This window comes from Astatotilapia calliptera, chromosome 3 (genome assembly GCF_964374335.1).
Source record: "Astatotilapia calliptera chromosome 3, fAstCal68.1, whole genome shotgun sequence".
NCBI classification, from domain to species: Eukaryota; Metazoa; Chordata; class Actinopteri; order Cichliformes; family Cichlidae; genus Astatotilapia; species Astatotilapia calliptera.
Window position 1 is genome coordinate 67,720,030 of NC_137424.1, and position 14,927 is coordinate 67,734,956.

Below are 14,927 nucleotides of genomic sequence, written 5' to 3' on the forward strand. Positions count from 1 at the left end.
ATTTGTAATTTTGTAAGTTATTACTATTCTGCTAAATGATACTATTTCTGCTTTTCATAAGATTTGTGCCTAATATAGTATTTCTGCTAAATTATAGTATTTATTATTTTTATAGGATTTGTGCCAAACATAGTATTTCTGTTAAATTATAGTATTTCTGCTTTTTATACTATTTGTGCCTAATATAGTATTTCTGCTTTTTATAGGATTTGTACCTAATATAGTATTTCTGCTTTTTATAGGATTTGTGCTTAATATAGTATTTCTGCTAAATTATAGTATTTCTGCTTTTTATAGTATTTGTGCTAAAACATAGTATTTCTACTAAATGTAGTATTTATGCTTAATCATAGTATTTCTATATATTTCTGCCAGGTCCCCAGGCAGCCAATCCTCTGTGAGGACTTAGACATTCAAATTTTCAAATCAGGGCCTGCACGGTTTCCCAGCCAATCATATATGTGTCCTGAGGCATTCAAATTTGCATATTGGGACCTTCATGGCTTCTAAGCCAGCCAATCATATCTGAGGGCTGAGGAATTCAAATCCACAAATCAGGGCCTGCACAGCTTCCCAGCCAGCCAATCATGTATGTGGGCTCCAGGTATTCAAATTTGCATATTGGGGAATTCGTGGCTTCTAAGTCAACAAGTCATCCATGTCATATATCTCTAAAAATTCATATTTTAATGATAAATTGTCAACACTTGAAGATTCCCCCATCTCTTCTGAACAAAACGGTGTAAGAATGACCGCTCTAGCCCCTATGGTTAGGAAATTATGGTCATTTGTTTGAGGGGAGTCCTCACTATGAGAAATAGGCTGCAATAATCCTGTGCCTCTCTGTGCTGCGTGTGTAAAAAGAGGCACATGTTTTGGCGGGAAAAAGTACACAGGCTCTCTGATTGGTGGATTCAAATTCAGCAGCTCCCAGGCTGACCTAGAAACTCACTTCTCTCTCCCTGTGCATTTTTTTGCTGATTTTTTCATTTAACAAGTATATTTGAGGGACCCTCAGCATGTTCAGCATTTTTTCAGCTGTCCATTTTGCTTTTCCAATTTTTCTGTTTAACTTATTACTATTGTGCTAAATCATACTGTTTCTGCTATTTTATAAGATTTGTGCTTAATATAGTATTTCTGCTTTTAATAGGATTTGTGCTTAATATAGTATTTCTGCTTTTTATAGAATTTGTGCTTAATATAGTATTTCTGCTTTTTATAGAATTTGTGCTTAATATAGTATTTCTGCTTTTTATAGGATTTGTGCTTAATATAGTATTTCTGCTTTTTATATGATTTGTGCTTAATATAGTATTTCTGCTAAATTATAGTATTTCTGCTTTTTATAGGATTTGTGCTAAAACATAGTATTTCTACTAAATGTAGTATTTATGCTTAATCATAGTATTTCTATATATTTCTGCCTGGTCCCCAGGCAGCCAATCCTCTGTGAGGACTTAGACATTCAAATTTTCAAATCAGGTCCTGCACGGTTTCCCAGCCAATCATATATGTGTCCTGAGGCATTCAAATTTGCATATTGGGGACTTCATGGCTTCTAAGCCAGCCAATCATATCTGAGGGCTGAGGAATTCAAATCCACAAATCAGGGCCTGCACGGCTTCCCAGCCAGCCAATCACATATGTGGTCTCAGGCATTCAAATTTGCATATTGGGGAATTCGTGGCTTCTAAGTCAACAAGTCATCCATGTCATATATCTCTAAAAATTCATATTTTAATATTAAATTGTCAACACTTGAAGATTCCCCCACCTCTTCTGAACAAAACGGTGTAAGAATGACCGTTCTAGCCCCTACGGTTAGGAAATTACGGTCATTTGTTTGAGGGAGTCGTCACTATGAGAAATAGACTGCAAAAATCCTGTGTCTCTCTGTGCTGCTGCGTGTGTAAACAGATGCACCTGTTTTGGTGGGGAAAAGTGCACAGGCTCTCTGATTGGTGGATTCAAATTCAGCAGTTCCCAGGCTGACCTAGAAACTTAGTCCTCTCTCCCTGTGTGTGTGTGTGTGTGTGTGTGTGTGTGTGTGTGTGTGTGTGTGTGTGTGTGTGTGTGTGTGTGTGTGTGTGACAGAGAGAGAGAGAGAGAGAGAGAGGCTTTTAATGGGATGATCTCATTCTAAGATTTAAATTCAATATATTTAGACTGGTTGACTGAATTGGATCTTGTGTGTGGGTCTCTATGTGCATGTGTGTTTCCTCATGTGTACATATTTGTGATTGTGTGGCTGTAATAAATTTTTTTGCAGATTTTTGTCATTTAACAAGTATATTTGAGGGACCCTCAGCATGTTCAGCATTTTTTCAGCTGTCCATTTTGCTTTTCCAATTTTTCTGTTTAACTTATTACTATTGTGCTAAATCATAGCATTTCTGCTATTTTATAAGATTTGTGCTTAATATACTATTTCTGCTTTTCATAGTATTTGTGCTTAATATAGTATTTCTGCTAAATTTAGTATTTCTGATTAATTATAGTTTTTCTACTAAATCATAGTACAGTATTTCTGCTTTTTATGGGATTTGTGCTAAAACAAAGTATTTCTACTAAATGTAGTATTTGTGCTTAATCATGCCATTTCTGCTTTTTATAGGATTTGTGCTTAATATAGTATTTCTGCTAAATTATAGTATTTCTGCCAAATTATAATATTTGTGCTAAAACATAGTCTCAATTTAAAATTACAATATTCATAGTTCATCACAGTGTCTCTGGTAAATCACAGTATTTCTGCTCTGTTGTACTATTTTTCTAAATCATAGTGTTTCTGTAATGTTTAAGTATTTTTGGCTAAATATATTCTTTCTGTTATCTTATACTATTTCTCCTAAATTCTTGTATTTTTGAGAAGTTATCATGTTTCTGGTAAGTTACAATATTTCTGCTAAATTCTGCTATGCTATTGTATTTCTGCCAAGTATTATGTTTCCTCTAAGATATTGCAGTTCTGCTAAGTTATTCCATTTTAGCAAACTTCTTTTGCTTCTGCAAAGTTTTTACAATTTCTGCAACTTTTCAGCTTTTTCAGCTACTTTTTGCATACAGCTTCAGCTTTAAGCATCCACACTGCATTTTCGCAGGAAATGCAAATTTTTCTAGTTATTATTATTCTTCAAGTTGCTCGTTTTTCGTCCTTTAACTACTTCCACAATTTTTGTGCTATTTTCACCGTTCAAATTTTAAACTATTCTGCTATTTCTGCTAATTTGCGCTATGATTTTTGCTATTTTTTGCTATTATACTTTTTAAAATATTAAGCTTTTTTCCTTTAATTTGTCCCATTGAAATGAATGGAAAACTTCCAAAATTCTGCTAAATTTTGCTTGTTTTTGAAACTTAACTACTTCCTCATACTTTCGCCTAGAAAAACCATTCAAACTTTAAAATGTTCACAAATTATTGGGCTATTCATGTATGATTCAGCTTTTTCAAATCTTTTACCGTTTTACTTTTATGCCTCTTAAAGTTTTCAGTTGCAAAATTGTGATTTTTCACAAAATACATGCGTTGTTATGGTTGCTATGCTCTTGGCTTCCAGTGTGTCACTGAAGGTTTTGCAATTTTCACTTCATGTCCGAACAACTTCTTGCTACTTGCTCAATTTTCACTCAACTTCCACAAATTATACATCAAAACGTAGGTATTTTTGCTGGCTTTCAGAAAATGTCACTATCATTGTTGTGGGATTTATAGAATTTTGGCAAATCTCCTCAGACCAACACAAGGTCACAAAACTCTCCATATAAAGTCAATGGAGAGCTTGTTCAAAATCATCGCTGCATTTCTGTAATGAGAGGCATATTCGAATCGTCATATCTCCTTAACGAAGCAAAGTTAAGACATGAGGCTTGTCCCGGTATATCTTCAGACACTCCTGACGCTCACAATTCAAGAATTTCTTTCTCACCTATTACCGTTCTGAAATGAGTTGGACTTGTTTGAGGGTAGGAAATTTGTCCTTCGCTCAGATTTCTTCAGATTTCAAACTGTGGAAATGAACCACTTTTTTCTCTCGTCATAACTTTTTGTTGGATTTCCACAGAGACCTGAAAATTTCTCTGACTGTTCACCAAAGCCTGCTGTCTCTTACGGTGAAAGAATGATATCGATACTCCAAATAGATTTAGAGTTAGAAAGCGTTGTTTGAGGGCAAGTCAAGGCAGTTTTTGCTTTGCTCTGCTCAGTTATGGTGCATTAGAAGTCTAATATCTTTAATAATTCATATTTTAATGATAAATTGTTAACACTGGAAGATTCCCCCATCTCTTCTGAACAAAACGGTGTAAGAATGACCGCTCTAGCCCCTACGGTTAGGAAATTATGGTCATTTGTTTGAGGGAAGTCCTCACTATGAGAAATAGGCTGCAATAATCCTGTGCCTCTCTGTCCTGCGTGTGTAAAAAGATGCACCTGTTTTGGCGGGAAAACGTAAACAGCCACTCTGATTGGTGGATTTAAATTCGGCAGCTCTCTCCCTCTGTGTCTGTCTGTGTGTGTGTGTGTGTGTGTGTGTGTGTGTGTGTGTGTGTGTGTGTGTGTGTGTGTGTGTGTGTGTGTGTGTGTGTGTTTAGTGGGAGAGAGAGGACCCTGCCCTTATTTGGCAGCATGTCATTGTAGGATTTAAATTGAATATAGTTAGACTGGTTGACTGGATTAGAGCCTGTGTTTGTGTGTCCCTCTGTGCATTTGTGTTTCAATATGCCTTCATATTTGTAATTTTGTAAGTTATTACTATTCTGCTAAATGATACTATTTCTGCTTTTCATAAGATTTGTGCCTAATATAGTATTTCTGCTAAATTATAGTATTTATTATTTTTATAGGATTTGTGCCAAACATAGTATTTCTGTTAAATTATAGTATTTCTGCTTTTAATAGGATTTGTGCTTAATATAGTATTTCTGCTTTTTATAGAATTTGTGCTTAATATAGTATTTCTGCTTTTTATATGATTTGTGCTTAATATAGTATTTCTGCTAAATTATAGTATTTCTGCTTTTTATAGGATTTGTGCTAAAACATAGTATTTCTACTAAATGTAGTATTTATGCTTAATCATAGTATTTCTATATATTTCTGCCTGGTCCCCAGGCAGCCAATCCTCTGTGAGGACTTAGACATTCAAATTTTCAAATCAGGTCCTGCACGGTTTCCCAGCCAATCATATATGTGTCCTGAGGCATTCAAATTTGCATATTGGGGACTTCATGGCTTCTAAGCCAGCCAATCATATCTGAGGGCTGAGGAATTCAAATCCACAAATCAGGGCCTGCACGGCTTCCCAGCCAGCCAATCACATATGTGGTCTCAGGCATTCAAATTTGCATATTGGGGAATTCGTGGCTTCTAAGTCAACAAGTCATCCATGTCATATATCTCTAAAAATTCATATTTTAATATTAAATTGTCAACACTTGAAGATTCCCCCACCTCTTTTGAACAAAACGGTGTAAGAATGACCGTTCTAGCCCCTACGGTTAGGAAATTACGGTCATTTGTTTGAGGGAGTCGTCACTATGAGAAATAGACTGCAAAAATCCTGTGTCTCTCTGTGCTGCTGCGTGTGTAAACAGATGCACCTGTTTTGGTGGGGAAAAGTGCACAGGCTCTCTGATTGGTGGATTCAAATTCAGCAGTTCCCAGGCTGACCTAGAAACTTAGTCCTCTCTCCCTGTGTGTGTGTGTGTGTGTGTGTGTGTGTGTGTGTGTGTGTGTGTGTGTGTGTGTGTGTCTGTGACAGAGAGAGAGAGAGAGAGAGAGAGAGAGAGAGAGGCTTTTAATGGGATGATCTCATTCTAAGATTTAAATTCAATATATTTAGACTGGTTGACTGAATTGGATCTTGTGTGTGGGTCTCTATGTGCATGTGTGTTTCCTCATGTGTACATATTTGTGATTGTGTGGCTGTAATAAATTTTTTTGCAGATTTTTGTCATTTAACAAGTATATTTGAGGGACCCTCAGCATGTTCAGCATTTTTTCAGCTGTCCATTTTGCTTTTCCAATTTTTCTGTTTAACTTATTACTATTGTGCTAAATCATAGCATTTCTGCTATTTTATAAGATTTGTGCTTAATATACTATTTCTGCTTTTCATAGGATTTGTGCTTAATATAGTATTTCTGCTAAATTTAGTATTTCTGATTAATTATAGTTTTTCTACTAAATCATAGTACAGTATTTCTGCTTTTTATGGGATTTGTGCTAAAACAAAGTATTTCTACTAAATGTAGTATTTGTGCTTAATCATACCATTTCTGCTTTTTATAGGATTTGTGCTTAATATAGTATTTCTGCTAAATTATAGTATTTCTGCCAAATTATAATATTTGTGCTAAAACATAGTCTCAATTTAAAATTACAATATTCATAGTTCATCACAGTGTCTCTGGTAAATCACAATATTTCTGCTCTGTTGTACTATTTTTCTAAATCATAGTGTTTCTGTAATGTTTAAGTATTTTTGGCTAAATATATTCTTTCTGTTATCTTATACTATTTCTCCTAAATTCTTGTATTTTTGAGAAGTTATCATGTTTCTGGTAAGTTACAATATTTCTGCTAAATTCTGCTATGCTATTGTATTTCTGCCAAGTATTATGTTTCCTCTAAGATATTGCAGTTCTGCTAAGTTATTCCATTTTAGCAAACTTCTTTTGCTTCTGCAAAGTTTTTACAATTTCTGCAACTTTTCAGCTTTTTCAGCTACTTTTTGCATACAGCTTCAGCTTTAAGCATCCACACTGCATTTTCGCAGGAAATGCAAATTTTTCTAGTTCTAGTTGCTTCCGTACACTTTTTGGCACTTAACTACTTCCACAATTTTCAGCCGATTTTCACCGTTCAAATTTTAAACTATTCTGCTATTTCTGCTAATTTACGCTATGATTTTTGCTATTTTTAACTATTATACTTTTTAAAATATTCCACTTTTTTCCTTTAATTTGTCCCATTGAAATGAATGGGAAACTTCAGCAATTCTGCTAAAATTTGCTTGTTTTTGAAACTTAACTACTTCCTCATATTTTCACCTAGAACAACCATTCAAACTTTAAAATGTTCACAAATTATTGGGCTATTCAGGTATGATTCAGCTTTTTCAAATCTTTTACTGTTTTACTTTTATGCCTCTTAAAGTTTTGAGTTGCAAAATTGTGATTTTTCACAAAATACATGTGTTGTTATGGTTGCTATGCTCTTGGCTTCCAGTGTTCCACTGAAGGTTTTGCAATTTTCACTTCATGTCCGAACAACTTCCTGCTACTTGCTCAATTTTCACTCAACTTCCACAAATTATACATCAAAACGTAGGTATTTTTGCTGGCTTTCAGAAAATGTCACCATCATTGTTGTGGGATTTATAGAATTTTTGCAAATCTCCTCAGACTAACACAAGGTCAGAAAACTCTCCATATAAAGTGAATGGAGAGCTTGTTCAAAATCACCGCTGGATTTCTGTAATGAGAGGCATATTCGAATCGTCATATCTCCTTAACGAAGCAAAGTTAAGACATGAGGCTTGTCCCCGAATATCTTCAGACACCCCTGACGCTCACAATTCAAGAATTTCTTTCTCACCTATTACCGTTCTGAAATGAGTTGGACTTGTTTGAGGGTAGGAAATTCGTCCTTCGCTCAGATTTCTTCAGATTTCAAACTGTGGAAATGAACCACTTTTTTCTCTCGTCATAACTTTTTGTTGGATTTCCACAGAGACCTGAAAATTTCCATGATTGTTCACCAAAGCCTGCTGTCTCTTACGGTGAAAGAATGATATCGATACTCCAAATAGATTTCAAGTTACAAAGCGTTGTTTGAGGGCAAGTCAAGGCAGTTTTTGCTTCGCTCTACTCAGTTATGGTGCATTACAAGTCAAATATCTTTAATAATTCATATTTTAATGATAAATTGTAAACACTGGAAGATTCCCCCATCTCTTCTGAACAAAACGGTGTAAGAATGACCGCTCTAGCCCCTACGGTTTGGAAATTATGGTCATTTGTTTGAGGGTAGTCGTCACTATGAGAAATAGGCTGCAATAATCCTGTGCCTCTCTGTGCTGCGTGTGTAAAAAGAGGCACATGTTTTGGCGGGAAAAAGTACACAGGCTCTCTGATTGGTGGATTCAAATTCAGCAGCTCCCAGGCTGACCTAGAAACGTACTTCTCTCTCCCTGTGCATTTTTTTGCTGATTTTTTTCATTTAACAAGTATATTTGAGGGACCCTCAGCATGTTCAGCATTTTTTCAGCTGTCCATTTTGCTTTTCCAATTTTTCTGTTTAACTTATTACTATTGTGCTAAATAATACTATTTCTGCTATTTTATAAGATTTGTGCCTAATATAGTATTTCTGCTAAATTACAATATTTCTGCTTTTTATACTATTTGTGCTCAAACATAGTATTTCTGCTAAATGTAATGTTTATGCTTAATCATCCTATTTCTGCTTTTTATGGGATTTGTGCTTAATATAGTATTTCTGCTAAATTATAGTATTTCTGCTTTTTATAGTATTTGTGCTAAAACATAGTATTTCTACTAAATGTAGTATTTATGCTTAATCATACTATTTCTGCTTTTTATGGGATTTGTGCCTAATATAGTATTTCTGCTTTTTATAGGATTTTTGCTCAAACATAGTATTTCTACTAAATGTAGTGTTTATGCTTAATCATCCTATTTCTGCTTTTTATAGGATTTGTGCTTAATATAGTATTTCTGCTAAATTATAGTATTTCTGCTTTTTATAGTATTTGTGCTAAAACATAGTATTTCTACTAAATGTAGTATTTATGCTTAATCATACTATTTCTATATATTTCTGCCAGGTCCCCAGGCAGCCAATCCTCTGTGAGGACTGAGAAATTCAAATTTTCAAATCAGGGCCTGCACGGCTTCCCAGCCAATCATATATGTGTCCTGAGGCATTCAAATTTGCATATTGGGGCCTTCATGGCTTCTAAGCCAGCCAATCATATCTGAGGGCTGAGGAATTCAAATCCACAAATCAGGGCCTGCACAGCTTCCCAGCCAGCCAATCATGTATGTGGGCTCCAGGTATTCAAATTTGCATATTGGGGAATTCGTGGCTTCTAAGTCAACAAGTCATCCATGTCATATATCTCTAAAAATTCATATTTTAATGATAAATTGTCAACACTTGAAGATTCCCCCATCTCTTCTGAACAAAACGGTGTAAGAATGACCGCTCTAGCCCCTATGGTTAGGAAATTATGGTCATTTGTTTGAGGGGAATCCTCACTATGTGAAATAAACTGAAAGAAGCAGGTCTATGTCTCTGTGCTGCGTGTGTAAAACAGATGCACCTGTTTTGGCGGGAAAACGTAAACAGCCTCTCTGATTGGTGGATTCAAATTCAGCAGCTCCCAGGCTGACCTAGAAACTTAGTCCTCTCTCCCTGTGTGTGTGTGTGTGTGTGTGTGTGTGTTTAGTGGGAGAGAGAGGACCCTGCCCTTATTTGACAGCATGTCATTGTAGGATTTAAATTGAACATAGTTAGACTGGTTGACTGGATTAGAGCCTGTGTTTGTGTGTCCCTCTGTGCATTTGTGTTTCAATAAGTTATTACTATTCTGCTAAATCATAGTGTTTCTGGTACTTTTCGGTACTTGTGCTAAATACAGTATTTCTGCTAAATCATAGTATTTCTGGTACTTTTCGGTACTTGTGCTAAATACAGTATTTCTGCTTTTCATAGGATTTATGCCTAATATAGTATTTCTGCTAAATTATAGTATTTCTGCTTTTTATAGGATTTGTGCCTAACATAGTATTTCTGCTAAATTATAGTATTTCTGCTTTTTATACTATTTGTTCTAAATTATAGTATTTCTGCTTTTTATAGGATTTGTGCTTAATATAGTATTTCTGCTAAATTATAGTTTTTCTTCTTTTTATAGTATTTGTGCTAAAACATAGTATTTCTACTAAATGTAGTATTTATGCTTAATAATAGTATTTCTATATATTTCTGCCAGGTCCCCAGGCAGCCAATCCTCTGTGAGGACTGAGACATTCAAATTTTCAAATCAGGGCCTGCACAGTTTCCCAGCCAATCAAATAAGTGTCCTGAGGCATTCAAATTTGCATATTGGGGCCTTCGTGGCTTCTAAGCCAGCCAATCATATCTGAGGGCTGAGGAATTCAAATTCACAAATCAGGGCCTGCACGGCTTCCCAGCCAGCCAATCACATATGTGGTCTCAGGCATTCAAATTTGCATATTGGGGAATTCGTGGCTTCTAAGTCAACAAGTCATCCATGTCATATATCTCTAAAAATTCATATTTTAATATTAAATTGTCAACACTTGAAGATTCCCCCATCTCTTCTGAACAAAACGGTGTAAGAATGACCGTTCTAGCCCCTACGGTTAGGAAATTACGGTCATTTGTTTGAGGGGAGTCGTCACTATGAGAAATAGACTGCAAAAATCCTGTGTCTCTCTGTGCTGCTGCGTGTGTAAACAGATGCACCTGTTTTGGTGGGGAAAAGTGCACAGCCTCTCTGATTGGTGGATTCAAATTCACCAGCTCCCAGGCTGACCTAGAAACTTACTTCTCTCTCCCTGTGTGTGTGTGTGTGTGTGTGTGTGTGTGTGTGTGTGTGTGTGTGTGTGTGTGTGTGTGTGTGTGTGTGACAGAGAGAGAGAGAGAGAGAGAGAGAGAGAAAGGCTTTTAATGGGATGATCTCATTCTAAGATTTAAATTCAATATATTTAGACTGGTTGACTGAATTGGATCTTGTGTGTGGGTCTCTCTGTGCATGTGTGTTTCCTCATGTGTACATATTTGTGATTGTGTGGCTGTAATAAATTTTTTTGCAGATTTTTGTCATTTAACAAGTATATTTGAGGGACCCTCAGCATGTTCAGCATTTTTTCAGCTGTCCATTTTGCTTTTCCAATTTTTCTGTTTAACTTATTACTATTGTGCTAAATCATACTGTTTCTGCTATTTTATAAGATTTGTGCTTAATATACTATTTCTGCTTTTATAGGATTTGTGCTTAATATAGTATTTCTGCTAAATGTAGTATTTATGCTTAATCATACTATTTCTGCTTTTCATAGTATTTGTGCTTAATATAGTATTTCTGCTAAATTTAGTATTTCTGATTAATTATAGTTTTTCTACTAAATCATAGTACAGTATTTCTGCTTTTTATGGGATTTGTGCTAAAACAAAGTATTTCTACTAAATGTAGTATTTGTGCTTAATCATACCATTTCTGCTTTTTATAGGATTTGTGCTTAATATAGTATTTCTGCTAAATTATAGTATTTCTGCCAAATTATAATATTTGTGCTAAAACATAGTCTCAATTTAAAATTACAATATTCATAGTTCATCACAGTGTCTCTGGTAAATCACAATATTTCTGCTCTGTTGTACTATTTTTCTAAATCATAGTGTTTCTGTAATGTTTAAGTATTTTTGGCTAAATATATTCTTTCTGTTATCTTATACTATTTCTCCTAAATTCTTGTATTTTTGAGAAGTTATCATGTTTCTGGTAAGTTACAATATTTCTGCTAAATTCTGCTATGCTATTGTATTTCTGCCAAGTATTATGTTTCCTCTAAGATATTGCAGTTCTGCTAAGTTATTCCATTTTAGCAAACTTCTTTTGCTTCTGCAAAGTTTTTACAATTTCTGCAACTTTTCAGCTTTTTCAGCTACTTTTTGCATACAGCTTCAGCTTTAAGCATCCACACTGCATTTTCGCAGGAAATGCAAATTTTTCTAGTTATTATTATTATTATTCTGGGTGTTTCCGTACACTTTTCGCCGTTAAACTACTTCCACAATTTTCAGCCGATTTTCACCGTTCAAATTTTAAACTATTCAACTATTTTTGCTAATTTCTGCTATGATTTTTGCTATTTTTAACTATTATACTTTTTAAAATATTCCACTTTTTTCCTTTAATTTGTCCCATTGAAATGAATGGAAATCTTCCAAAATTCTGCTAAATTTTGCTTGTTTTTGAAACTTAACTACTTCCTCATACTTTCACCTAGAACAACCATTCAAACTTTAAAATGTTCACAAATTATTGGGCTATTCAGGTATGATTCAGCTTTTTCAAATCTTTTACTGTTTTACTTTTATGCCTCTTAAAGTTTTGAGTTGCAAAATTGTGATTTTTCACAAAATACATGCGTTGTTATGGTTGCTATGCTCTTGGCTTCCAGTGTGTCACTGAAGCTTTTGCAGTCTTCTCTTCATGTCCGAACAACTTCCTGCTACTTGCTCAATTTTCACTCAACTTCCACAAATTATACATCAAAACGTAGGCATTTTTGCTGGCTTTCAGAAAATGTCACCATCATTGTTGTGGGATTTATAGAATTTTTGCAAATCTCCTCAGACTAACACAAGGTCAGAAAACTCTCCATATAAAGTCAATGGAGAGCTTGTTCAAAATCACCGCTGCATTTCTGTAATGAGAGGCATATTCGAATCGTCATATCTCCTTAACGAAGCAAAGTTAAGACATGAGGCTTGTCCCGGTATATCTTCAGACACTCCTGACGCTCACAATTCAAGAATTTCTTTCTCACCTATTACCGTTCTGAAATGAGTTGGACTTGTTTGAGGGTAGGAAATTCGTCCTTCGCTCAGATTTCTTCAGATTTCAAAGTCTGGAAATGAACCACTTTTTTCTCTCGTCATAACTTTTTGTTGGATTTCCACAGCGACCTGAAAATTTCCATGATTGTTCAACAAAGCCTGCTGTCTCTTACGGTGAAAGAATGATATCGATACTCCAAACAGATTTCAAGTTACAAACCGTTGTTTGAGGGCAAGTCAAGGCAGTTTTTGCTTCGCTCTACTCAGTTATGCTGCATTACAAGTCAAATATCTTTAATAATTCATATTTTAATGATAAATTGTTAACACTGGAAGATTCCCCCATCTCTTCTGAACAAAACGGTGTAAGAATGACCGCTCTAGCCCCTACGGTTAGGAAATTATGGTCATTTGTTTGAGGGGAGTCGTCACTATGAAAAGTAGGCTGCAATAATCCTGTGCCTCTCTGTGCCTGCGTGTGTAAAAAGGTGCACCTCTTTTGGCGGGAAAACGTAAACAGGCACTCTGATTGGTGGATTCAAATTCAGCAGCTCCCAGGCTGACCTAGAAACTTACTTCTCTCTCCCTGTGTGTCTGTGTGTGTGTGTGTGTGTCTGTGTGTGACAGAGAGAGAGAGAGAGAGAGAGAGAGAGAGAAAGCCTTTAAATGGGATGATCTCATTCTAAGATTCAAATTCAATATATTTAGACTGGGTGACTGAATTTGATCTTGGTAGTGTGTCTCTCTGTGCATGTGTGTTTCCTTATGTGTACATATTTGTGATTGTGTGGCTGTTATAGATTTTTTTGCTAATTTTTTTTCATTTAACAAGTATATTTGAGGGACCCTCAGCATGTTCAGCATTTTTTCAGCTGTCCATTTTGCTTTTCCAGTTTTTCTGTTTAAGTTATTACTATTGTGCTAAATCATACTGTTTCTGCTATTTTACAAGATTTGTGCTTAATATACTATTTCTGCTTTTATAGGATTTGTGCTTAATTTAGTATTTCTGATTAATTATAGTTTTTCTACTAAATCATAGTACAGTATTTCTGCTTTTTATGGGATTTGTGCTAAAACAAAGTATTTCTACTAAATGTAGTATTTGTGCTTAATCATACCATTTCTGCTTTTTATAGGATTTGTGCTTAATATAGTATTTCTGCTAAATTATAGTATTTCTGCCAAATTATAATATTTGTGCTAAAACATAGTCTCAATTTAAAATTACAATATTCATAGTTCATCACAGTGTCTCTGGTAAATCACAATATTTCTGCTCTGTTGTACTATTTTTCTAAATCATAGTGTTTCTGTAATGTTTAAGTATTTTTGGCTAAATATATTCTTTCTGTTACCTTATACTATTTCTCCTAAATTCTTGTATTTTTGAGAAGTTATCATGTTTCTGGTAAGTTACAATATTTCTGCTAAATTCTGCTATGCTATTGTATTTCTGCCAAGTATTATGTTTCCTCTAAGATATTGCAGTTCTGCTAAGTTATTCCATTTTAGCAAACTTCTTTTGCTTCTGCAAAGTTTTTACAATTTCTGCAACTTTTCAGCTTTTTCAGCTACTTTTTGCATACAGCTTCAGCTTTAAGCATCCACACTGCATTTTCGCAGGAAATGCAAATTTTTCTAGTTATTATTATTATTGTGTGGATGCTTTAAGCATCCACACTATTGAGTTCCTGTTTCTCTTTATTCTTTATTGTGTGGATGCTTTAAGCATCCACACTATTGAGTTCCTGTTTCTCTTTATTCTTTATTGTGTGGATGCCTTAATAGGCATCCACACTATTGAGTTCCTGTTTCTCTTTATTCTTTATTATTCCGGGTGTTTCCGTACACTTTTTGCCGTGGATCTACTTCCACAATTTTTGTGCTATTTTCACCGTTCAAACTCTAAACTGTTCTGCTCTTTCTGCTTATGCCGGCTATGACTTTTGGTGTTTATTACTATTATACTTTTTAAAATATTACACTTTTTTCCTTTAATTTGTCCCATTGAAATGAATGGGAAACTTCCACAATTCTGCTAAAACTTTCTTGTCTTTGAAACTTAACTACTGCCTCATACTTTCACCTAGAAACTCCATTCAAACTTTAAAACGTTCTCAAATGATTGGGCCATTCCTGTATGATTCAGCTATTTCAGATCTTCTACTGTTTTCATCTTATCTCTCTTTAAGTCTTCAGTTGCAAAATTGTGATTTTTCAGAAAATACATGCGTTGCTATGGTTGCTATGCAATTAACTCAGAGGGGACAGTGAAACTGTGTGAATTTTCTCTTCATGTCCAA